At 40.1% G+C, this 26,471-nt stretch overlaps 1 protein-coding gene across 1 annotated transcript in view; it reads right to left on the bottom strand.

The window, feature by feature from the left end:
• Nucleotides 1-26,471, bottom strand: part of LOC127432292 (erythropoietin-like) — a gene marked incomplete at its 5' end in the record, with an annotated part of 30,418 nt that overhangs the window by 3,241 nt on the left and 706 nt on the right. The window lies entirely within an intron of this gene.

Below are 26,471 nucleotides of genomic sequence, written 5' to 3'. Positions count from 1 at the left end.
TATTCCTTGTACACTTATGACTGTGTGGCAACACATAGCTCCAATGCCATCATTAAGTTTGCTGATGACACGACGGTGGTAGGTCTGATCACTGACAATGATGAAACAGCCTACAGAGAGGAGGTGCACACTCTGACACACTGGTGTCAGGAGCACAACCTCTTCCTCAACGTCAGTAAGACAAAGGAGCTTGTGGTGGACTTCAGAAGAAAAGACAGAGAACACAGTCCCATCACCATCAATGGAGCACCAGTGGAGAGAGTCAGCAGCTTCAAGTTCCTGGGTGTCCACATCACTGAGGAACTCACATTGTCCATCCACACTGAAGTCGTTGTGAAGAGGGCTCATCAGCGCCTCTTCTTCCTGAGATGGCTGAGGAAGTTTGGAATGAACCGCCACATCCTCACACGGTTCTACACCTGCACTGTAGAGAGCATCCTGACTGGATGCATCTCCGCCTGGTACGGCAACAGCACCGCCCACAACCGCAAAGCACTGCAAAGTGTGGTGCGAACTGCCAGACACATCATCGGAGGTGAGCATCCCTCCCTCCAGGAAATATATACAAGGCGGTGTGTGAAAAAAGCTCGGAGGATCATCAGAGACTCCAGCCACCCGAGCCATGGGCTGTTCTCACTGCTACCATCAGGCAGGCGGTATCGCAGCATCAGGACCCGCACCAGCCGATTATTTTTTATTTTTATTGAATAATGTGTATCTATATAGTGCGTATTGTATACTGTACAGTGTATGTTATTATTTGTATATTGTTGAGTGTAATTATGTGTATATCAGATGTTTAAATTGTGCTGTGTTAAATTGATGTTATTGTAAATTGGTACTGTCTCATCACTGTCACGATTGCTATGTTGATAGGAACTGCACCCAAGAATTTCACACACCATTGCACTTGTGTATATGGCTGTGTGACAATAAAGTGATTTGATTTGATTTGATTGAAACAGTGTGTATTTTAACATTTATACCAGTACAGTGCCTTGCCCCATAGACTTCTAATATAAGTGCACTTCCCAGAACCGTGTCGCCACATTGACTGTTGCAGACTGAAAGAGAGAGAGACAGAAATTAAACTGGGTAAATTGACTAAACCTGCAAGCTTGCACGATTTCCTAGAATAACAAATTAGAAAAGAGTGTGATTGCCAATGTCAAATTGCCAGCTATGAAACAGAATTCACTTGCAATCAGACAAATACAAACCCACAGTGGCAACAGAAAGTATTTGGACACTTGAGTCATCTTTAAAAATGATTAGATTAGATCAAAAATATCAAACCAAGTGGCATCTGCAAACAAATGATGCTAGACCTTTTTTCAGAATTAACTTTACAGTAGTTAACTTTACAAAAGTTAATTTTGCAGTAACTTTTAACCAACTGGTCCCAAGGTCATTGTGGATGTACAGTATTAAGTCAGTTCCCCTCACGTTCACACATGTGAAGTTGCAGTGTAACCTCATTCGTCACATCAACATAGACATGTTCTACAAAGTTTGACAACCAAAAAGTCAATAATACTTTTTGTCTTAATTTTGAACAACATATCTACTGATTCATCCTTTAAATTTTAAAACTTTACAAGCTAATTTTTGTTAAATGTCTGCTCAAAAAGTGTACTTGTGCTATCTTTCTTTTCAATAAATGCCACTTGTGCCACACCATAACTAGAGGGAGGGAAGGATGGGCAGTATGGAATATTTTTATTTAATCATTCAGTTAATCCATTTTTGATAATTGAATTAATATGTATGCAATATGCAATGATCTAAAAATGACCATGTGTAATCAATGTACTATGAATAACTGTATTATGAATGTTTCTCAATATGTTAGATATTTAATCATTCATTTATTGATTTAATTATCATTTACTCAATTTAATAATCAAAGTGCAAATTAATGGAAAAATGCAACTTATTTTCTCTATGGAGAATTACAGCCTCTCTCTGTATCTCTCTGTATGACTCTTTCTGAGAATGACCTTGAAGGAGATGTGTGTGTGTTGATACTAAAAGGATGATTTAATGTTTTAATAAGAGCAGAGCTGGTGTCCAAAAAAGGCAGATGATATATGTGTGTTAATTAGTGCTAGAAATGAGATGAAACATATGTATGTGAGTGGACATAACATCTCCATCTTACAGGAATGTTTTGTGTAACCAACGACTGTAATAAGGGAAATCATTTAATATACTAATCAAATGAATGCAGAAAGTAATGATAGTTAGTCAATACAAAATATGTAACCATATGAAGTGATTACAGTGTGTTTTATGCATATAAAATGAAATAGTCATGCTTTTGACAACATTGAAGCAAAGTTGGATCAGGATGACCTGCTAGAAGGGAGATGGTGATGACAAAACTAGGGAGACATAAGATGATTTTATTGGATGAAGAGACCATCACTCAAAGAGATAAGGAGAACAGAAACTGTATAAATAAATGCATGATTCTGAAGTGTAATCTTAGATGCTCCATGGACCACCTCGGCTTTGTTAATTTGTAATAAGTCTATTTTTGGAATCAGAACTTTGCGCCTCCGAGAAATTCAACTGTGCTTCGTTTGCTGTTATGGAGAATCTGCCACGACATAATTACTTGGTGTCAGAAGTGGGATTGGAACAGGAGCGGAATGCAGGCTGCCATGTTGGGTTGGCAGGGGGTGAGCTGCCAGACAGGTGGGCCACTCAAGGTAAGCAAATGTTGCTTTTAGTATAACAGTTTGTGTAGTTCGCCACAGGTCTGCCCGTAGTGGTAAAATCATTCTTAAAAAAGCTTCTCCAAATAAAATAACAGCCAAATTTCTGATTCCAAAAGAATTTACTTGCATGCAAAAATTTGTGGTTTACTGTTAAGTGGGTCTTGATGGATAACAGTGAAAATTTAAGATAAATTCATGTGTAGAAAGTCCTAAGGATACCACTCTATTGTGTAGCGATAAGAGGTCTGCACGGGTAGGCAGGAAAAGAAAGTCCTACGGATACCGCTCTGCTATATTAGCAAGAGGGCTGCACGGGTAGGCAGGAAAAGAAAGTCCTACGGATACCGGTCTATTGCGTAGCAATAAGAGGTCTGCACTGGTAGGCAGGAAAAGAAAATCCTACGGATACCGCTCTGCTATATTAGCAAGAGGTCTGCATGGGTAGGTTGGAAAAGAAAGTCCTACAGATACCGCTCTATTGCATAATGATAAGAGGTCTGCAGGGGTAGGCAGGAAAAGAAAGTCCTACGGATACCGCTCTGCTATATTAGCAAGAGGGCTGCATGGATAGGCAAAAATCCTACTAATACCGCTTTTCGTCGTGTCAAGGAAGTGAATTGGCTAGAAGGGCTGCTTGGTAGTGTAGGGCTTTACTGGTTGTTTAGATCAGTGTTACTATCAGAAATAATTAATAATCATTTCTTTAGTTATTAATTAATATTTAAATTAATTAATTGAATCTAACTCATTAAAACCTCATATGGGGCTCCAGTAAATGTAGTGTGCTACGTTTAGGAGCAAGTTTGGTTATTAGCGATAATTATTAATTATTAAAATCAATAGAACATTGATGAGAATCAATGGTAGCTTTTTTAATCCTTTAAATCAACAATTATCAAAGATAATCGTTAATTGTTAACATCGATGAAACATTAATTAAAATTAACACTAGCTTATTGATCATTCAAATTCAACAATCATCAAAGATAATTATCAATTATCTAAAATCAATAGAATATTAATAAGGATTAACTTTGACGGAGCACCACTCTGGAATTAGGGACTAATAACCAGATAGTAAAACAGTCTCAAAATTAGATTGTTTTCTTAGGAAAATCTACATCCGAAGAATATCGATTTTCGGGAAAAAAACAATGAATGAAGGTTTGAATCCGAGCACTGACATCCCGTCAGCATGACACAGGCCTATGCAAAACAAACCAAAACACTTCTCATTGTAATATAAACAAAGTTTATTTATGCAGTAATATCAATGAATAATTAATACAATGCAGTCAATAAACTTCCGACTTACAACTACAAACTAAACAGTGATATGATTAGATATGGAAATAAAAATAATCCTATAACACATAAGGTGTGTGTGTGTGTGTGTGGTTAGTATGAGAGAGAGAGAGAGAGAATTAAGTGACAGCCCTAAAGCCGCGATCGTGGGAGAGAAAGCAGCTGTTAGTTTGTTACTTAGAGACGCGGTGGACGGCTCGTAAAAGTCCCGCATTATTTGACTATTTAACGGATGAACTCAGTTGCTGTCTCACCCGCGATGGCGAAATTGCACAACAATCCAATTTGGTTGGACCACAATACAGCAAAACAAATTTGTGATAATTAATACCCTGAGTATTAATCATGAGCGGACATGGTGGGCCGTAAACTGTACAAGCAAAAACCTTGAAACACAAGAATAACACACTATAATATTCTATCTCTGCCCAGACGTAAACCTCTTGCTTGAATCGCATGAGGACAGAGGTAGAATGTGTTTTACTCCGTCCTTTAACTCTGACCTGGTTCCTTGAGGCTCGGGTGATGATGGGAGGCCGTTTCCTCGCTCTGTCGGCGGGCGGTACGGCTGTTGATTCTCGGCGGGCTGGTGGAGAACTCAGAAATGTCGACTTGATTGAAGATGGAAGAGAAATCTTTAATCTCTTCACTTATGTAGGCAAATGGATGAAGATGCGAATTGCTCGGCGGTCTCCTTCGGATCCGTTAGAGTGTTCGGTTGAACACAGAGTAATCTCAACTCGTCCAGCGAGATGGAGATTGTATGGCTACAGTTTCAAGTCGGACGTTACTTCCTTGTGCCACGAGGTTGCACATGAGAGCAGCGATGAACTGCGTCCACACACTGCAAGCAAAGTTGCTGGAAGCAAATCCCGAAAGCATTTCAGAGGTATTTCAACTCCTGATGATGTCATGTTTGAGGGACGTTCTGTTGTGTGCCTTATCCAATAGGAGTTGAGAGTTCGATCCTTTAGTGAGCAAGGCTTCATGGGATTTGTAGTCTGTTTTGGACTCCCTTTGTTTGATTTTGGCGCAATTTTTATCAGTATAATTTACGACTTGAAATGTGGGGGCTTGAGTTAGGTTTTTACGACTGTGTTAGGCCTGCCTTTGTCTTCTATCTGAATACATGAGGCCCAACAGTAGGTCGCCTAAGAGAGGCGGTAGAATAGTTGCGTTTTAGAATTTTATTGTATTTTTTGAGAGCTCTTTGTTTATAAAGGCCTTGTGTTTGTAAAAAGTGTCAAAGTTTCTGTGTTTGTGAGAGTGTTTGTATCTGTGTCTGAAAGTGTGTGTGAAGTGACTGTGAAGTGTGATTGTTTGTAAAGTGTGAATGAGTTCATGAGCCCAGTAGAGGGACTGGAATGTATGATGAGTCCTTAAAAATAATAAGGAACACAGAGTGTATGTTTCATGAGCCCTATCAGTAAAGGGACAGATGTGAATGGAATGTTTCATGAGCCCTATAAATAAAGGGACATATGTGAATCGAATGTTTCATGAGCCCTAATATAAAGGGACACAATGAATGGAGTAAATGTTGTCTAATAAAGAAAGTTTGTCTTTTATATGTTGAATGAATGTTTGGAATGAATGCCTGTCTCTTGTGAAAATTTGGGAAGGTATTTTCTTTGTAAATACAGAGAAAAATAAAAACGTTCAGAGATATGGCACTCAAAAAATATCCTGGTTGTATGATAGTGGAGTTAGTACCAATGATAAAGAATATGGAAGGGTAAATGTAATACAGTATAAATTGACAATAGGAAAAAGAATAAAAATGATGAGACAACACAGCTGTATCCCATAAAACTAAATGTGCAGGAAAGCAAAAATTTAACTCTTAGCTGGCTAGACTTAGCCCTGGGCTGTTGTTTCCATTCCACGAAGGAAGCGTGATATAAGTACAAGATTAACTAAACTGAGAAAGAGCAGCTGTTGTGATTGTTGGATGTGTGCCAGATCATAACTCCTAAAACTAGACTGTAGCATAGAAATTGATTTGAATTCATACAGAGGATTTATACATTCAAGTGGTATAACAATCCATAGAGTTAAAGTTCATATCACAGTGAGAAGTAAGAATATTGAAATTATAAAGAACTTTAAAGTGATTGAAATTTATTTGGGAAACCACATTATCTGGACAAACAATAAAGCTTTGAGTCCAATGTATTACTTTAAACTAAAGTCAACGAAGTAATTAGATTTTAAACAAAGGTTTTTGGCCAGTCACGTGATGCCATGTGTGGAGCAAACATGTGAGCGATGAGCTCTGTGCACTTTGCTAGTTTTTAATTATTTTTGTGTTATAATCCGGTGAGATTTGATATACCCTGCTACATATTTTCTCTTTGAAGTCAATATGTTAAAAAATTCAAAATCCTCAATCCTCGATTTGGAACAGGTTCTTGAAAAACTTTAAGATCTTGAGAATAGGAGCCGCAGAAATAACATCCGAATTGTTGGAATTCCTGAGCATGAGGAGGGCAGAGATATGGTGAAATTGCTAGACCAGCTCCTCCTGCACGACATAATGTAACAGGCCATAAGCTGGAAATCGAGTGAGCTCACAGGGTTCCAGCTCCTAGATCGGCTGAGGGAGACAGACACCGATCAATCCTGGCCAAATTCCTGAGACCATCCGATAAAGATCTTTTGTTCTGTGAGGCGAGGAGCAAAGGAAAGCTTTCTTGGAAGAATCACAAAATTTTCTTGTTCCCAGACTTTGCGAATTCGACGAGAGAAACGTGATCGATTCAAGGAATGCAAGAAACTCTTACATCAACGGAAGATCGCTTTTGCACTGATGTTACCGGCCAAACTGAGTATAAATACTAAGGATGGACACAAAGTATTTTTATGCCCCAAGCAAGCACTGTCCTTTATAAAAATATTGGAGTGAGTAAACCATTTGGTGTTTCACATTTGAGTGGATTGACTCGCTGTACTTACTCTTGACTGTCTGAGGAAGCTGGGTGCCATTTTTGTTTCTTTTTGTGATGGTTCCGCCTAGTGGCTGGAGTTTGTTTTGTGGAATAACACTCCTTCAAGAAACTTTTGCATTGACGGAAGATCGCTTTTACACTGAAGTTCCCGGCCAGTGATAAGTATGACCGCAAAATATCTACATGCCTACAACAAGTGATGTCTTTTATAGAGTTGATGGACTGAGGAAATCATGGTTTGTTTCTTATGTGCCTCTGAGTCAACTTGACTCGTTAAATATACATTTGACAATCCGAGGAACTGGGATGCCTGTTTTGTTTCTTTTTGAGCTGGTTTCAGCCTAGCGGCTGGAGTTTGTTTTGTGGAGGAACATACCTTCGGGACAGTTGTGGATGAATCTGCTTGTTCTATGTGCTTATGCCTTCTATTGGCTGGAGTTTGTTTTACAAAGTATTTTCTGTTATGTAATTTTGCCTAACAAAATTAGTATAGAAACACCGGGCTTGAGCAATCAGATGGCAAAGCTGTCACGGGGACTCTCGTAGGTGTGCATGGACTCTTTGAGTTTAAAGGGATCAATGATGGTTGGCGCTCTCGTGCACGGGGTTAATGCACACATTTTTATTTTTTTCTGTTTGTTTTGTTCAGGGGGAAGTTTGGGGTTTTATTGTTGCACTAATGTTGAAATGTGGTATTTATAATTTTGTTTTTGACACACAATTTTTTTTTCTATTATATCAAAATGTCAAATGTTAATATGAGTGGATTGTCTCTCTCCACATGGAATGTGAATGGGTTGGGGCACCCCATAAAAAGATGGAAGGTTATTTCTTTTCTTATACGTAAGAAATATGATATAGTGTTTCCTCAAGAAACTCATCTTTCCCCACAGGAAGCTGAAAAAGTAGGGAAGATATGGGGTGGACATGTTTTCTTTAGTGCTGGCTCAAGTAAGAGCAAGGGAGTCATTATATTGATAAATAAACATCTACAATTCAAATTTCTCAAACAGAATAATGATAAATTAGGAAGAGTCATTATTGTTTTAGCTGAAATTCAGGGGCAAAGGTTGGTTCTGGCTAATATTTACGCACCTAATGCTGATGATCAAGGCTTTTTTATAGATCTTGAAGGGATGTTGCAAACCATTGGCACCCCTCATGATATAATATTGGGAGGAGACTGTAATCTATTGATGGACTCAGTCCTTGATCATAGTGAAGAAAAAGTGTGTAAGCCCCCTAGAGCAACATTGACGCTTCACAGGATGTGTAAAAATCTTGGTCTTACAGATATTTGGAGACTTAAGAACCCATCTGGTAGGGACTATACATTCTTTTCATCAGTCCATAAGATTTATTCTAGAATAGTTATATTATAATTATAATTAATTATAATTTTCTTTATTTATCACACATTATACATTTGCACATATACAGTGAAATTCTTCTTTTTCACATATCCCAGCTAGGCTGGGGTCAGAGTGCAGGGTCAGCCATGATACGGCGCCCCTGGAGCAGATAGGGTCAAGGGCCTTGCTCAAGGGCCCAACAGTGGCATCTTGGCGGTGCTGGGGCTTGAACCCCCGACCTTCTGATCAGTAACCCAGAGCCTTAACCGCTGAGCTACCACTGCCCCCCGATATATATATATCCCTCATTTCATCTGTTGTTGATTGATCAATTGGAAACATTTTAGTCTCAGATCACGCCCTGGTGAGTTTAGAGGTGTTGCCATATATGGAGAAAAAGAAATCATATAGTTGCCGCATTAATGTATCCCTTTGCAAAATCCTGATTTCCAACAAATGTTAAAGGTTGAAATCAATGTCTATATGGAGACCAACTGGTACTCAGTATCCTCTGTGGGCGTGGCTTCAGAGGCACTTAATGGCGGTTCTTAGGGATCGGATCATACATTATTCATCAAAACATCCAAAGCACGAGAACTCGTGGAGTTGGAAGGAAATATTAAAAGTGCCGAGGGAGAGCTGAAGCAACGAATGTCGCCTGATGGCCTCAGAGAATTGCCCCAATTGAAATACAGATATAATACTATTTTTTCATGGAAGGTGGAGTTTTGGTTATTCAGGGCAAGACAGTCATACTTTGAGTCGGGGGACAAAGCAGGAAAACTTTTGGCTAGATATATAAAACAGAGAAAGTATTTTTCTACCATTCCCTCAGTGAAATCTGTTGGTGGTGAAATATTTACCTCGGCCATTGATATTAATGATGCTTTTAAAGAATTCTATCTTGATCTTTATAGTTCCATATCTTCGTCTACTGATGAAGATATTAGAAACTTTGTGGAACCATTAAAACTCCCTAAATTGATGACTGAGCAAAAAAATTCTCTTGATTCTGAGATAAGCTTGGAGGAGCTTGACGAGGTAATTAAGGCCCTGCCTACAGGCAAGGCTCCAGGGCCAGATGGCTTTGCCGCTGAATTTTTTAGATCTTATGCTACAGAACTGGCTCTACTTTTGTTAGAAGTTATATGGAATCATTAAAGAATGGAAAGCTTCCCCCAACCATGACACAAGCCCGGATCAGTCTGATTTTTAAAAAGGACAAAGATCCAAGCGAGTGTAAAAGTTACCATCCAATTTCCCTGATCCAGCTAGATGTAAACATTTTGTCAAAAATTTTGGCTAACGGATTAAGTAAAGTTATGACATCTCTTATACCTATAGATCAGGTGGGGTTTATTCGGGGCCGTAGCTCTTCTGATAACATTAGGCATTTCATCAATATCATGTGGTCAGTAGCAAATGATCAGTCTCCGGTCACTGCCATCTTACTTGACACCAAAAAGGCGTTTGATATGGCAGAATGGGATTATCTTTTTTAAGATTTTGGAAATGTACGGGTTCAGGAGTACATTTATTGTTTGGATTAAGTTACTTTATAGACACCCTGTAGCAGTGGTACAAACAAATTGATTAATTTCAAATTATTTGACTCTGAATAGGGGCACTCGGCAGGGTTGCCCTCTTTCCCCATTATTGTTCTGTCTTGCCCTGGAACCATTAGCAGCCGCGATAAGAAAGGATGATTTTCCAGAGGTGGTGGGAGGTGTGGCACATAAGCTTCTGCTTTACGCAGATTATATTTTATTAATTGTCTCTGACCCTACTAGATCTATGCCTTGCCTCCACAGAATCATTCATTCCTTTTCCAAGTTCTCAGGATACAAAGTCACTTGGTCTAAATCCGAAGCTTTGGCTCTGACAGCGTACTGTCCAGTAACGGCCTTCCAGCCGTGCGCCTTCCAGTGGCCCAAACAGGGCATTAAGTATTTGGGTATTTTATTCCAGCAAATTTGTCTGATTTAGTTAGAGTTAATTTTGACCCTTTAATAAAAAGTTTTTCGAGCAATGTGGACAGGTGGGCTTCATTACATTTATCGATAATTGGGAAAGTCAATGTTATTAAAATGAACTGTATTCCAAAATTCAACTACTTGCTACAGTCACTCGCTATAGATGTCCCCCTCTCTTATTTCAAGCAATTTGATAGCATAGCGAAGTCCTTCATTTGGAATGGTAAACATCCCAGACTACATTTCAACAAATTACATAGGCCGATTGACGGGTGGGCGAAGCCTACCCAAGATTTTGTTTTATTATTATGCATTTGGTCTCAGGCATTTGGCTCATTGGTCGCTTCCACTTGAAAGAGCCCCTCCCTGGTTTTCTATTGAACAGGAAGTCCTTGTCCCTATTTCGCCATTACAAAGCCTTTCTATCAAACTAAACAGAGAACTTAAGTCACACCCTGTTATTTCACATTTGCACATGATTTAGACAAGAGTGGCCAGAGTATTTAATTCTGAAATTTATTTAAATGTTGCCTCAAGCATATGGCTGAACCCCATATTATGTATCAACAAGTCCCCTTTCTGTTGGTCAGAGTGGATTGTGAGTGGGGTTACTACACTCGGCGACCTGTATGAGAGTGGAGTGTTGAGATCTTTTGAGAATTTGGATAATCATTTTGGGATTCCCAGATCTCCGCTTTTTAGCTGCACCACATGCTCTGTACTGTTTTTGGGAGTAGCTCACACCCCCCTAAAGCGGCAGATGCTTTGGGAGAGGTGATTACTACTTTTGGAAAAGGTCATGAGGCATTAGTGTATTACTCCCTGCTAATTCAGAGTCTGGGGGACGGAGCTTCAACTTCTCTGAAGAGATTATGGGAGAAAGATTTAAACTTGGTATTGGAGGAAGGAGTGTGGGGTAGGATTCTAAATAATTTCAAGTCTGTATCTAGAGATGCAAGGGTTCGCCATATGCAGTTCAAGATTTTACAAAGATTCTATTGGACCCCGTCTAGACTGTATAGGCTTGGTCTTAAAGACACACCTACCTGCTGGCGATGCCAGTCAGAGGATGGAGATACAACACATATTTTTTGGGGGTGTGTTAAGATCCAAGGGTTTTGGTTGAGAGTTCAGAATTTTGTATGTGACGTCTTGGGCATTCAGGTTTCAGTTTGCCCCAGACACTGTATTTTGGGAGATGGGGCAGAAATCAATGTGGAGAATAAACGTGGAGGATTGGGTCCTAACCTGTGTTATGGTCGCCAGACAGGTGATTTTGAGGGGGTGGAAGTTGGATGGAGCACCCCGGTTTCAGGAGTGGTGCTCGGAGATGGGGAGAGTGGCAGCCTTAGAGGAGGGTTCTTATAGAAGATTAGGGAATCTGGATTTGTTTGTTGGAAAATGGGGTGGATATGTAGCATTCTTGGAGGGCTCTCAGGTGGAATAGTGGAGAGAGAGGGGTAATTGTCAGTGTGTGTGAGTTTTATATATTTATATATATGTATTTTTTCTCTCTCTTTTTCCCTCTATTAGTTGTTTGGTTTTTGTTTTCTTTTATATGTGTTCATGTAAGACCACAGGGGTGTTTGCTGGGGTTCGGGGTGGGGTTGGTGATGGGGAGGAGGAGGGGTGGTAGTGGGTGTTATAATTTTATTTTGTGTATTTATGTTTAGTTTTTCTGTGTTTTAATAAAAATAAAAATGTTAATCATAAAAAAACAAAGGTTGTGTTGAAGAGAAGTGTTGTTACATTATGATAAGGTATAATCATGGCAAACACTCCAGTGGAAATACTAAAATCTAGAAATCCATTGTGTAGAGAATTGACTGAAAAAATCTAAAAGAAATGGGAAAGAGAAATTAGTAAAAAAATAAAAAAATAAAAAAACAAGAAAAAAGGTGAAACTGACTAATGCAAAAAAAAAATTCCAAAACCAAATTCTATTTTATAACTTGAGTAAAAGCAAACCTTAAATGCTAAAACTTTCTACATTCTATCTGATCCAGTTTATGAAATACAGAGGGTTAACATTATATTTTGCCTTGATGTTTATGTTATACTCACTATGATAATTTTCCCCTTTATTATGGAAATGGTGTTTGGTAAAATTCCACAAGAATTTTTAAACTCCAAGTTTTTATGTGTTTTCATATTTCCATTTTTATGAGGTTTTAGATGAAGCTTGAGAAAATAAAGGAAAAAAGAAAAGCTTCAGTACAGGTACAGGGGTTAAGTTAAAAGAAGTGATTTTTAAGTTCCAAATATTAGAGTAAAATATTTTTGTTTTAAGAGGAAATTGATATTTACTTTGGAAATTTTGAGAATAAAATTTTAACAATCTTAAATTAAACACTGTAAAGTCTTGATATCTAAATGAAAGAACCAATGATTATTTGTTTTGATTTAGATTTTTCTATGTGCTTAAGTATGTCTGGAGAACAAATTTAAATGTGAGTTCCAACCTTATCAGTGTAAACTTGATCAACCAACAAAAATAAGGTAGGTAGATTTTATTATTTAGGAAAAGATAGATAGCAGATTCTTTTAGTTTAGATTAGATATTTATTTTTATTTTATTTTATTATTTTATATACACAGTGTAGGCACTGGTTGATCATGGGTACATTGAGATCTGCCTTTGAGTCTAAAATTAAAGGAAAAGAAATTTAAGAATGATTTGGATCATTTCATGTTCTCTGCTTTTTCAATTTGCTGAAGTCATGCTCCTAATACCTGTTCTCCTGATCTTTATGTGTGGCAGCCTTGCAATATTGTGTTGCTTTTTCCTTGGGTTTGTTCTGTGACCAATCATGCCAGATAAAATGGAAAATAAATCCCAACCTCCAATAAAGAGGCAGAACTAAGCAAACATTGTAAACAGTTTTGCTCAGATGCTCTGGTATCTAATAAAATGTAAGTTTTCTTCTTTTGGGGGTGCATAAAATGGAAAATGTTATTCGTGCTAGAAGTTCTGATTTGAAGATTTAAGAAATATCTTGGATGTATTTGATTGTAAAAATGTATTGATAATGCTAAGGAAAAATTGGTCATTGGTAGTAAGTGAAACCTATGGAGAATGTTAAGATTAAATTGAACATCGTAACTTCCTCAACTATGAATGTTAATAACTTAATATTCATGCATCTATTCTGTGTGTGTCTTTGATACTAACTATGTTTTACCCTTTCTTTTGTCTTCATTATGTGTATGTTGTTCACTAACTCATTCTGGAACCAGTTTCTCACCATTGCAGATGGCAGGGCTAGATGATTTATTGAGGCTGCTAATACTGCAAGAGGAAGTCCGGAGAAAAAGAAGACTGAAAATGAAGTGGGCTTTTATCCGATTGGTCCTCCCACTCTCATTACTGCTGGTAATCATTACTGATTTGACATTTCTAATGTGGATACAAATTTCTCTGGATAAGTTGATTTCTGTCTTATACCACAAGTTGGGTTTATGATTTTCCAGACTGCCATCCATGGGTTCAATACCCATGTCTAAATTGTTCTGAGGGTCTAAATTTAAATCCAGCATCTAACCACTGATTTATTGATTTGAAGAGTAAATATTACAAACTTGATGGCAAAGTTAGAGTTACCTATTGGATTGGTTACTCCCCCAAATTTTCCAGAGAGTACCCTCACTTTAAATAAAAGTTAGTGGGTGCTACAAAGAAGGATTGAGTGTCTTTTTCTTTTATTACTATTTCTATTTTGAGATTAATCCATGAAAGTATCGATTTAGAGGCATACATTTTCTGCACTGTGAACTGAAAAATCTTATTATTAAATTATGCTGAAACATTAGGATAAAAAAATTAGAGATGAGAATAAAAGGTTCAAGCAACTGTTCTAACAAAAAGTTGACTCTTCTCATTATATAAGAGACATGAGAAATTAAAAGGGCGTAGTGTATTTTACTGATCAATTATTTCAAAACACAAGAAAAGAGATTTGTTTGAATTTCCATTGTGCCTCTTTACAACTTTATTCTTTTTAAACTTTTACTTACTTTTCTGTTAGTTTAAAAAGGTGATTTATGTTGTTTCATTAGATAGAATGGAAGTTCCTTCTCCTGAGAAAGAGTAAGGAGAGGTAGCCATAAGTGATTTATTCAAGAAAAAAAAGGGATTATATTAATAATGCTATGACAGGACTACAAGATAGGTGTTGTAAATTTAAAGCTCTGCTTGAACAGAAGGCTAAAGTAAGTTTTATTGAATGTAAAGAGAAGGTGGGAAAAGAAAGGCAAAGTTTGTGTTTTATTAAAGATTTGAAGGTTCTATAGTGTTTGATGTACACTATATTGCCAAAAGTATTCGCTCATCTACCTTTAGACGCATATGAACTTAAGTGACATCCCATTCTTAATCCATAGGGTTTAATATGACGTCGGCCCACCCTTTGCAGCTATAACAGCTTCAACTCTTCTGGGAAGGCTTTCCACAAGGTTTAGGAGTGTGTTTATGGGAATTTTTGACCATTCTTCCAGAAGCGCATTTGTGAGGTCAGACACTGATGTTGGACGAGAAGGCCTGGCTCGCAGTCTTCGCTCTAATTCATCCCAAAGGTGCTCTATCGGGTTGAGGTCAGGACTCTGTGCAGGCCAGTCAAGTTCTTCCACACCAAACTCGCTCATCCATGTCTTTATGGACCTTGCTTTGTGCACTGGTGCGCAGTCATGTTGGAACAGGAAGGGGCCATCCCCAAACTGTTCCCAAAAAGTTGGGAGCATGGAATTGTCCAAAATCTCTTGGTATGCTGAAGCATTCAGAGTTCCTTTCACTGGAACTAAGGGGCCAAGCCCAGCTCCTGAAAAACAACCCCACACCATAATCCCCCCTCCACCAAACTTCACAGTTGGCACAATGCAGTCAGACAAGTACCATTCTCCTGGCAACCACCAAACCCAGACTCATCCATCAGATTGCCAGATGGAGAAGCGTGATTCGTCACTCCAGAGAACGCGTCTCCACTGCTCTAGAGTCCAGTGGCGGCATGCTTTACACCACTGCATCCGACGCTTTGCATTGCACTTGGTGATGTATGGCTTGGATGCAGCCGCTCGGCCATGGAAACCCATTCCATGAAGCTCTCTATGCACTGTTCTTGAGCTAATCTGAAGGCCACATGAACTTTGGAGGTCTGTAGCGATTGACTCTGCAGAAAGTTGGCGACCTCTGCACACTATGCGCCTCAGCATCCGCTGACCCCGCTCTGTCATTTTACGTGGCCTACCACTTCGTGGCTGAGTTGCTGTCATTCCCAATCGCTTCCACTTTGTTATAATACCACTGACAGTTGACTGTGGAATATTTAGTAGCGAGGAAATTTCACGACTGGACTTGTTGCACAGGTGGCATCCTATCACAGTACCACGCTGGAATTCACTGAGCTCCTGAGAGCGGCCCATTCTTTCACAAATGTTTGTAGAAGCAGTCTGCATGCCTAGGTGCTTCATTTTATACACCTGTGGCCATGGAAATGATTGGAACACCTGAATTCAATTATTTGGATGGGTGAGCGAATACTTTTGGCAATATAGTGTATGTTGTTTGAATGGACAAAAGAAAGTAGGGGATGATAGAAGTGGGTTGAATATTTTGGAAGAGGTTTTCTTGAAGATGGTTTAAGATGGGAATGTTTAAAGGAAACCTTTGGAGATGCTTTGTGAGAAAAGCAGTTAATATAATGAATTATTATAATTATCACTATTTTCACTGTTGAAGAATAACTATATTATTGTGGGATTCTAAAATGAAAAGAAGAAACAACTGTAATAAGATTAGAAACAGTGTGAGAGAGTGGAATGTCCCCTCTGAATTCCTCCCCCACTCTTTCTTTCACACTCTCAGTTTAAGTTTGATAAGTGTCTGCTTCAAACAGAAACACAAGAGCAGATTTTAAGTGTGCTAAAGGCACATCTCTAAATTGTTTTATTTTCTTTTGATTTTCTTTGATTTTATATGGAAAATGATGTGACTTGACAATAATGTTAGATACAGTGATATGAAGGAGAGGTTCATACAGCTTTCCTCATCATGATTAAAGATTTTATATATTCAGAGGGCAATTTGAAGTTAAGTGTTTATACTAAAGATAAGAGATTCAGTTGAATGTTCATCTGAAAGAATAAATGTAGGTTCAAAACAATCTAGAGACTATTATAGAATTAAGGTGATGTTTTTAAATTAAGCTATCTAGAAGCTTGAAAGAGGATACCCTTTATTTTGTGTTGTTCTGATGTTAGTCCCCACCATGATATATGGTCTTTTGTGGCGTTTGTTACAGAAGTAGCAGAAATACAACCTGAATGGAAATGTATGATCTATACATGAGTTCAATTTTAGAATTCTACTTTTAATTTAGACAATTTTAATAGATTTTTAAAATTTGGAATAATATTTTGTGAATTTAAACATGTTTTGAACTGTCTCCATATTTAAGCAGTTGTAGATGGTTCCATTGGCTGTGACAGTTCTCAGGTGATACTCCCCAAAGAAAATATATGTTTACTAATGTTGGGCCTCATGTATTCAGATAGAAGACAAAGGCAGGCCTTACACAGTCATAAAACCTAACTCAGCCCCCACACACCAAGTCGTAAAGCTTACTGATAAAAATCGCGCCAAAATCAAACAAAGGGAGTCCAAAACAGACTACAAATCCCATGAAGCCTTGCTCACTAAAGGATCGAACTCTCAACTCCTATTGGATGAGGCACATAACAGAACGTCCCTCAAACCATGACATCATCAGGAGTAGAAATACCTCTGAAATGCTTCCGGGATTTGCTTCCAGCAACTTTGTTTGTAGTGTGTAGACGCAGCTCATCGCTGCTCTCAGGTGCAACCTCGTGGCACAAGGAAGTAACGTCCGACTTGAAACTGTGGCCATACAATCTCCATCTCGCTGGACGAGCTGAGATTATTCTGTGTCCAACAGAACACTCTAACGGATCTGAAGGAGACCGCCGAGCAATCCGCATCTTCATCCGTTTGCCTGCAGAAGTGAAGAGATTAAAGATTTCTCTTCCATCTTCCATCTTCAATCAAGTCAACATTTCTGAAGTTCTCCGCCAGCCCGCCGAGAATCAACAGCCGTGCCCGCCAACAGAGCGAGGAAACGGCCTCCCGTCATCACACGAGCCTCAAGGAACCGGGTCGGATTTAAAGGACGGATGAACACACATTCTACCTGTGTCCTCATGTGATTCAAGTAAGAGGTTTACGTCTGGGCAGAGATAGAATATTATAGTGTGTTATTCTTGTGTTTCAAGGTTTTTGCTTGTACAGTTTACGGACCGCCATGTCCGCTCATTATTAATACTCAGGGTATTAATTATCACGAATTTGTTTTGCTGTATTGTGGTCCAACCAAATTGGACTGTTGTGCATTTTCGCCATCGCAGATGAGACCAGCAAGCTGTTTTGATCCATTAAGAGTCAAACAACGCGGTACTGTTTATGAGCCGTCCACCGCGTCTCTGAGTGATAAACTAACAGCTGCTTTCTCTCCCATGATAGCGAAATCGGCTTTAGGGCCATCACTTAATTCTCTCTCTCTCTCTCGTACTAACCACACTCACAAGCACGCGACCCCTCACAAACATTCTGGCACACATTTTTGGCTCGTAGATAGCTTAATGCTAAAGCCCAGCTTTGTCCCTAAGCTATCGTACAAGCGGATACACGCGGTAACTGGTAGACGCCATTGACTGGTTTCTCTCCGCCCCCATTCGCGGTCATATTCCCTGGCCGGAAGTCTTGCATGACATACTCTCCACAAGAGTCATGTCCGCCATTTTGTGCACGTCCCTCCTTACACACACACACACACACACACACTGTCACACACACACCTTATGTGTTATAAGATTATTTTAGTTTCCTTATCTAATCATATCACTGTTTAGTTTGTAGTTGTAAGTCAGAAGTTTATTGACTGCATTTTAATAATTATTAATTGATATTACTGCATAAATAAACTTTATTTATATTACTAAGAGAAGTGTTTTGGTTTGTTTTGCATACGCCTGTGTCATGCTGACAGGATGTCAGTGCTCGGATTCAAGCCTTCATTCATTGTTTTTTTCCCGAAAATCGATATTTTTCGGATGTCGATTTTCCTAAGAAAACAATCTAATATTGAGACTGTTTTACTATCTGGTTATTAGTCCCTGATTCCAGGGTGGTGCCCCGTCAATGTTAATCCTTATTAATATTCTGTTGATTTTTGATAATTGATAATTATCTTTGATGATTGTTGAATTTGAATGATCAATAAGCTAGTGTTAATTTTAATTAATGTTTCATCAGTGTTAACAATTAACGATTATCTTTGATAATTGTTGATTTAAAGGATTAAAAAAAAGCTACCATTGATTCTCATCAATGTTCTATTGATTTTAATAATTAATAATTATCTTTGATAATTATTAATTATTGCTAATAACCAAACTTGCTCCTAAACATAGCGCACTACATTTACTGGAGCCCCATATGAGGTTTTAATTAGTTAGATTCTATTAATTAATTTAAATATTAATTAATAACTAAAGAAATAATTATTCATTATTTCTGATAGTAACACTGATCTAAACAACCAGTAAAGCCCTACACTAATACCAAATTATTAAGGATTGGCTAATAGGACTGAGCAGTATCAAGACCAGTGGCAAGAGGTGATGACCCAGTGGCAGGTAAGACTCTCCAATGGCAAAAATGGGGAGGAAACCTAAGGCAGGGCATCACTGCCCTGGAAACCTGCCCAAGAAGGGAGGGTGCTAAGGGTTAAAGAGGCATCAAAAGGGAGGTCTAGAGGAAACCTGCCCGAAAATTGTGAGTTCCACTCAACCCGACTGCATTTTAATAACCACTTTACTAAAATAACTTATCACAGTGTTAAATACCAAGCATTCTGTCACTGTGCCATCAGGGGATCATACCCTGTGTAGAAGATTATTTATAGATTGGTTTTGGGGGTAAAGTTTTGAGAACTGTTGCAGACAAAGGAGTGCCTGACTTATTAAAGAAGTATTAAACAAACCTGGGAATGTTTGTATGATGAATAATTAAGATTGAAAGATGATTTATTACTTTTACTTATGCTTTTATTGAACTCATGTGCATTTTAATAGTAATGAAGAATAAAAAAAATAAAAAAATAAAACATGGTGGTGACTAAAGATTAAGATTGTTTGTCTTGATTGTTTATAACAATTTAAATAGAATTGTTTAAGAAATGTGGTGCATGATTGGCTAAAATTGGCATAATGATTGGAACAACAATTCTTGTGGGAGGAATAATATTCTGTTGTGTGTTACCATTGATCAAATCATTCTTGATCCGAGCAGCAACGAAGCAGATGACATCGATCAATATGAATTGTCCAATGCAATACAATGACAACTATCCTGGATGGACAGAAAGACTAAATTGGGATGAAACTGATTCCTCCAATGAAGATATATATGAGGAGATGAATGATGAGCCATGCCTTGAGATATAAGTGCTAGCCTAACTTCTTCCCAGTGGTGGCCCTCTACGTTACGCAAAGTAACTGGGTCGAAGATCTTTTGTCAACGGGATCTTTGATAGAAAAATAACTTTTTAGTGTTGAGGTACTTCTACTATTTTTAATGTCTTTGATATATTTACTAATTTTGATCTTTATGCTGTTATATCCAATGTGCTGTTATGCTACTCTAATCAAAATGTTATGATTTTGAATGGTGTTTTCTGTTATATTCTACATAACCATGAAACCACGGGCAAGTGCTCAACCATTTACATGCTCATGCTTATAACACAATATTCTCTCTCTCTCTCGAGTGTAGGGTTGAGGGGGACAGGATCTTTTATTCCTATCTTGTTAAGAGTGTGGGGAGACGTTTGGTCCTGATTCTCCAAAGGAGTGCTGTTCCATGATCTGGTCATTGATAAGAGAGTCTGTGTGACCTAAAATTAGTCAATAGAAAGTGATGGGTGAAGGGACTGGATTGTGAAGTAGCACTCTTGAATTAGGCTAAGTTAGTGGGACTTTATATGAAGTCCCAAAGGAGGGAATATATGGAATATATTTTATTTAATCATTCAGTTAATCCATTTTTGATGATTGAATTAATATGCAATATGCAATGATCTAAAAATGACAATGTGTAATCAATGTAATGAATAACTGCATTATTAATGATTTAATTATCATTTACTCAATTTAATAATCAAAGTGCAAATTAATGGAAAAATACAACTTTAAAAGCCTGAGCCCAAAATTACGAAAATTCCATTCTGTGCCAGAATATGATATTAATATAACATCACAAACCTGAACTGTATATACCATATTGAAGAGAAGAACTAGGGCTTTCAAATGATATAAATATATGTATGATTATTTAAGGCTAATCATCCTTTATCAATAAGATTTCACACAGCAATTTTTACAAAAAATCTTCTCCGGCCACCATAATTCATCATTAGACAACTGCATTTTCAACCATTTTAATTACAAGCTAGAGGGGAACTTAGAGTGTATGAAATATACATAATTTTGTGGGCAATGTAGAATAGCAGACAGATTAGAAATATAATCTATTGTTTAAAAGTTATGACCATTCTAGTGATTAGTGGGTAAACAGAATAAAACAAACATTTTGAATGTTAAGATACATTTCACATGACCATTCCTCAAATACTCCTTTTGAGCACATGTAATAATAAATTGAGATTGCATCTGAAATTGAAGGACACAAACACTTAAATATACAATTTATGTGTTCAATAAAACACACACTTTATTTAATTTGAACATTAGAATTATACATGAATTACACAGCAAAACATACAAAATCATGTAAATACATTTTGAGTGCAGGAACAGAATATATATAAATTCATAAAACTCAACAACTGCAATATCTGTGGAGAAGAAGAGAGGGAGAAAAGAGGGGAGGGGGAGGACAACAACACTAGTAAACACAGCCCAATCTAGGCCTCTTCGCGAAACTGGTCAGACTCAGCTGAGTGCCAAGACTGAAAACAATTCCTATCGCGAACCAAGCAAAGTCTTTTGCCATTACTTTCCGGCGTGCAACAAGCTACTTTAGTTTTATTTTCAGTCCTACTTTTCCGATAGCATAGCCAACATCTCTTAGAGGACTCTTCAAATTTAGGGACATGGGCTGTGTGGAGTGATGACGAAGGAGGGACTACAGGCTTTAGTGTATGCACCCGTGACCAGACCTCTGGAATCTCTATGTCTGGCCCCTGGACGGGACGCGGAAGACTTAAGTGGCCTACCACCTGCGGTGGTAGACATGATCACTCAGGCTAAGGCTCCCTCTATGAGGCGCCTGTATGTCTTGAAGATCCCCAGAGATGCGCAGTCGGATCGGTGCTTTCCTTCCTGCAGGAGAGGTTGGAGGGGCGGCTGTCCCCCTCCACCTTGAAGGTGTATGTAGCCGCTATAGCGGCACACCACGACACAGTGGACTGTAAGTACTTAGGGAAGCATGACCTGATCATCAGGTTCCTGAGAGGCATCAGGAGGTTGAATCCCTCCAGACCATGCCTCATTCCCTCATGGGACCTCTCTGTAGTTCTTCAGGGTCTACGGGGTGCCCCCTTTGAGCCCCTGGAGTCAGCTGAGCTTAAGGTACTGTCTTTAAAGACTGCCCTCCTGACTGCGCTCACTTCCATCAAGAGGGTAGGAGACCTGCATGCGTTCTCTGTCAGCGAAACGTGCCTGGAGTTCGGTCCAGGCTACTCTCACGTGACCCTGAGACCCCGACCGGGCTATGTGCCCAAGGTTCCCACGACCCCATTTAGGGATCAGGTGGTGAACCTGCAAGTGCTGCCCCAGGAGGAGGCAGACCCAGCCCTGATGTTTCTGTGTCTGGTGCGTGCTCAACACATCTATTTGTATCGCACGCAGAGCTTTAGAGTCTCTGAGCAGCTCTTTGTCTGCTTTGGTGGACAGCGGAAAGGAAGCGCTGTCTCCAAGCAGAGGATCGCCTACTGGGTCATTGACGCCATAGCAATGGCATATCACACTCAGGACGTGCCGCCCCCTGCAGGGCTACAAGCCCATTCTACCAGGAGTGTGGCGGCCTCCTGGGCCTTGACCAGTGGTGCCTCTCTAACAGACATCTGCAGAGCAGCGGGCTGGGCAAAACCCAACACCTTTGCAAGGTTCTACAATCTCCGGGTTGAGCCAGTTTCGTCCTGTATCTTGCTAGGTACGAACAGGTAAGTCCGGGACACAAGTCCGGGACATCGCTTGTGCATAGCGCCTTTCACATCCCCTGAGTTGAAGATGTGCGCTGTTGACTCCCAGTAGTGTTCACAAAGTGTGTTCCCTGGATGATTTCCTCCTAGCCCTGTGGCAGATGAGTTTGCGGAGAAACTCGCTGCCGGCTCAGTACATGTGCTATCTAAGCCCTGTACTGGGGTAGGTGCTCTGCATGTGTTGGTTCCCCATAGGTGACCCCATGCGATGTATATCTTCCGCTAAATCCTTTCCCTGTTGGTAAAGTGCGTCTTCCTTGGGACTTCTCCACATGACATACTTCCGACAAGGCTCGGCAAGACCATGTGACGTATTTCCACTCAAAATCCCCCCCCCCCCCATGGTGTCTTCCCCTTGTGAGTGACTGGTTACTTTCGTAAACTCCATTCCATGATGGAGGGAACGAGACATTGTGTCCTTCCTGCCACAACGCTGGACTACCCGCTGAAATGGCTGGGACCTTGTCTCGGCTCCTCAGCACAAAACCTGAATAAGTGGTTGCATACCAGCTCCTTCTATACCCGTATGTTCAGGGGAGTGGTATGCATATACCACTCACCAATTCCCATTGGCCTTTTTTCAAAGATCAGAGGTGTTTCGGGCTCCCAAGAGTGACCCCTAGTGTCACTACATCGACACAATGTCTCGTTCCCTCCATCAGGGAACGGAGGTGTAGAGCCGAGGAGGGCGGGGCCGGGCTGGAATGAGACACACCCGGTCCCCAATCAGCCTGATGGGACGCACAAGGGATAAAGGCGGCCGGGGACAACAGTTCGAGAGAGAGAGAATGACAGACAGCTGTACTGTGTGTTTATAGTTGTGTGTTTTAAGTTGTTTATTAAATTATTATTTAAGTTGTCAAGCCAGTTCTCGCCTCCTCCTTTCCACTGAACCCCCTTTACACTGGTGCCGAAGCCCGGGAAGGAGGAGGGATTCCCGCCGCAGAGTCCTTGACACTGCCGTCCACCCAGGGGAGCGCCACTGCCGTCCGACGGGGGACGGAGTAGCTTGACAACCCGGACGCGGGGAATGGCCGCCGTCCGCGAGGCGAGTGGGGATGGGACTCCCCGACCGCCTGGAGCGAGGGAGCCGCTGCCGGGGGCAGAGGAGTGCCCTGCCATCCCACGGGAACGCGGAGGGTTCGAGAGAAGACCGCCGTCCACGGGGAGAGGAGGGAAGTGACTCCCCGACCGCCTGGAGTGGTAGGGCCGCTGCCAGGGGCGGAGGAGTGTCCCCACGGGACGCCGGGAATGCGGAGGAGTGTTCTGTCCGCTGGGGGTCAGAGGTCTGACTCCGGTCCGCCTGGGGAGGAGCGGCTGCAGTCTGCCTGAAAGGGTGGAGTAGTGATCGAGGACCACGCGATGGCGCATCAGAGAACCGGTGAGTTTCTTTTTTCTCTCTCCTCTCTCCGAGGAGGGCGGGGCCGGGCTGAAATGAGACACACCCGGTCCCCAATCAGCCTGATGGGGCACGCGAGGGATAAAGGTGGCCGGGGACAACAGTTCGAGAGAGAGAGTATGACAGACAGCTGTACTGTGTGTTTATAGTTGTGTGTTTTGTTTAAGTTGTTTATTAAATTATTATTTAAGTTGTCAAGCCGGTTCTCGCCTCCTCCTTTCCACCGAACCCCTTTACAGGAGGTTATGAAAGTAACCAGGACGTTTTCTCTGAAATCTATCTGGGATAAGTTCACCGGTCTATGCTCATCCCCTGGTGCCTCATGAATGTGTTGCCATTCCTTAAACAATATGAAATCATTGATGACGGCAATGTCTATGAAGTGGAAAAAAGAGTCTTCCACCACTTCTGTGTTTTTTGTGGGACATCATAAGATTTTATCATTTGGTCTGACCTATCAACACCGCCCATGTTTTTGTTATAATCGCTGATGACAGTGGGCTGGAGGGCTACTTCTTTTGTCCAGTCGCCATCATTTTTAACAAACCTAGTAATTTCGGTTGAACCATTCGCATTGTGGAAATTGGAGAGGCATGTAACTGCACGCGTGTCCTTCCACTGAATTACAAGTATATTCCCCTCAATCCTACACCACCTCATATCCCCACGAGCTGTCTTGCATTCCAATATTTTGATGTCTTTAAATTCTGCAGGAAACAGTTTACAATTCACCCTGCATGTCCCACAGGCATTAGTTCCCATTTCTAACAACTTAACCATAAAAGCTGGGGACATGTAAAAGTTGTCAAACCAAACATTGTGGCCCTGGTCTTTGAATGGCTGCAGTAACGATTCAACTACTTTGGTGAAGTCAGTGACATGCCCATCATGATTACCTGTGTAAACATTAAAGTCGAGAGTATACCCTGAGTCTGATGTTGCAATTACCCTTAATTTAAAACCCCACTGAGTAGGCTTGCCCTTCATGTATTGTTTAAATCCTGACCGAGCTTTAGACTTGACTATACGTTCATCTATTGCAAGATTTTGGTTAGTCTGAAAGAGCTACTGGCATTTTTGTTTGAGGTGGTCCATAGGATAACGCAACTTCCTAAGGTGATCCTGATTATCCTCTGTGGTAGGGTCTACAACATGTAGAGCTGCTAAAAGAGCCTTGTAGCAGTCACGCAAAATAAATCCCCTCGCCCATGAGCCCTGAAGTGACTTGGTTCCCCAATGACGATGGGAATCAGGGAGAATTGAAAACCCCATGTAAATGAGCAACCCAAAAAATTAGTAAAATTCATCGGGGGTCACCTCTATCCAAGCTCCTTGGTGGCTGCAATATGATGGACAGTTTAGGACAAGCTCCCACCCCTGACGGTTTGTAAAGCTGCATATCTCAGCAACTACAGCCCGAGTAAAAACAGCATGAAAAAGTCAATTTCTCACAACATCATATTGGAGGTTGACTGCACAGCCTGACGCACGCTACCTAAGTCAATACCGAATGGACGGCTAGGCTTAAATGGGAGAGGTTTTGGTGCCTGTGAATCGATGTCAGAGTACGAGGGATAAGAAACAGAGTCAGGGAAGCGTTTACGCTTTCTAGCTGACTTGGGACCTGTGCGAGAATGGCTAGCCATACCCAAAATAATAAGAGTAACAGTGTTAGTGTTACTGTGAGTATCAGTCATATGAGAAATAGAAACAAACAATACATACACATTCATACATACCCAGTTGATGGTCTTGGCTGTGGATCAGGTTCCATCCCATCCTCCATCTCCTCGTGGTCCAGGTCTTCCTGCAGTAGTTCCTGGTGCAGCAGATATTACTCCTGTGTGCCCATGCCCTCATGAGCCATGTTCTCCTCTGCTATGAACCTAAGCTCATCAGCAGTCAGCTGCCTCCTCTTCTTGAGTGTGCTGAGCAGGGAGCTGCCTCACATTACTTCAGGTGGATTTTTCACAAGTGACAAAATTGGAAAAAAAAAGTTATTGATACTTAGTTAAAAATGTGCATAGTATTGCTAGCTAATGTTTATTTAGCAAGTTTCACAGAAACTGCCAAAAAAAAAAAACGTTGATATAAAAAGAGGCTCGCCGATGATGGTCACGTACATTTTTCAAGAAAAAAAATAGCTAGCGCTACTCCCACAAATAAATGCTTCGTAACTAAAAAGGTTTGACTATCTTCCACAAGTGACAAAATCGGCCCAAAAAGTTATTGATATTTAGCTAAAAATGTACATAGTATTGCTAGCTATTGTTTATTTAGCAAGTTTCACAGAAATGTTCTTAAAAATAGAGGCTAGCTGCCTGTCTGATGAACGCCGACGGTCATGTCATATTTTCCAGAAATAACTAGCATTACTCCTACAAATAAATGCTTCGTAACTAAAATGTTTTGACTTTCAACAGAAAATATTGACAACACATGTTAAATAACTTGTCTTACCTCAAAGATCACTTCAGTTTT

This window comes from Myxocyprinus asiaticus, chromosome 42 (genome assembly GCF_019703515.2).
Source record: "Myxocyprinus asiaticus isolate MX2 ecotype Aquarium Trade chromosome 42, UBuf_Myxa_2, whole genome shotgun sequence".
Lineage (NCBI taxonomy): Eukaryota > Metazoa > Chordata > Actinopteri > Cypriniformes > Catostomidae > Myxocyprinus > Myxocyprinus asiaticus.
This window is presented reverse-complemented; position numbering and strand designations above follow the sequence as displayed.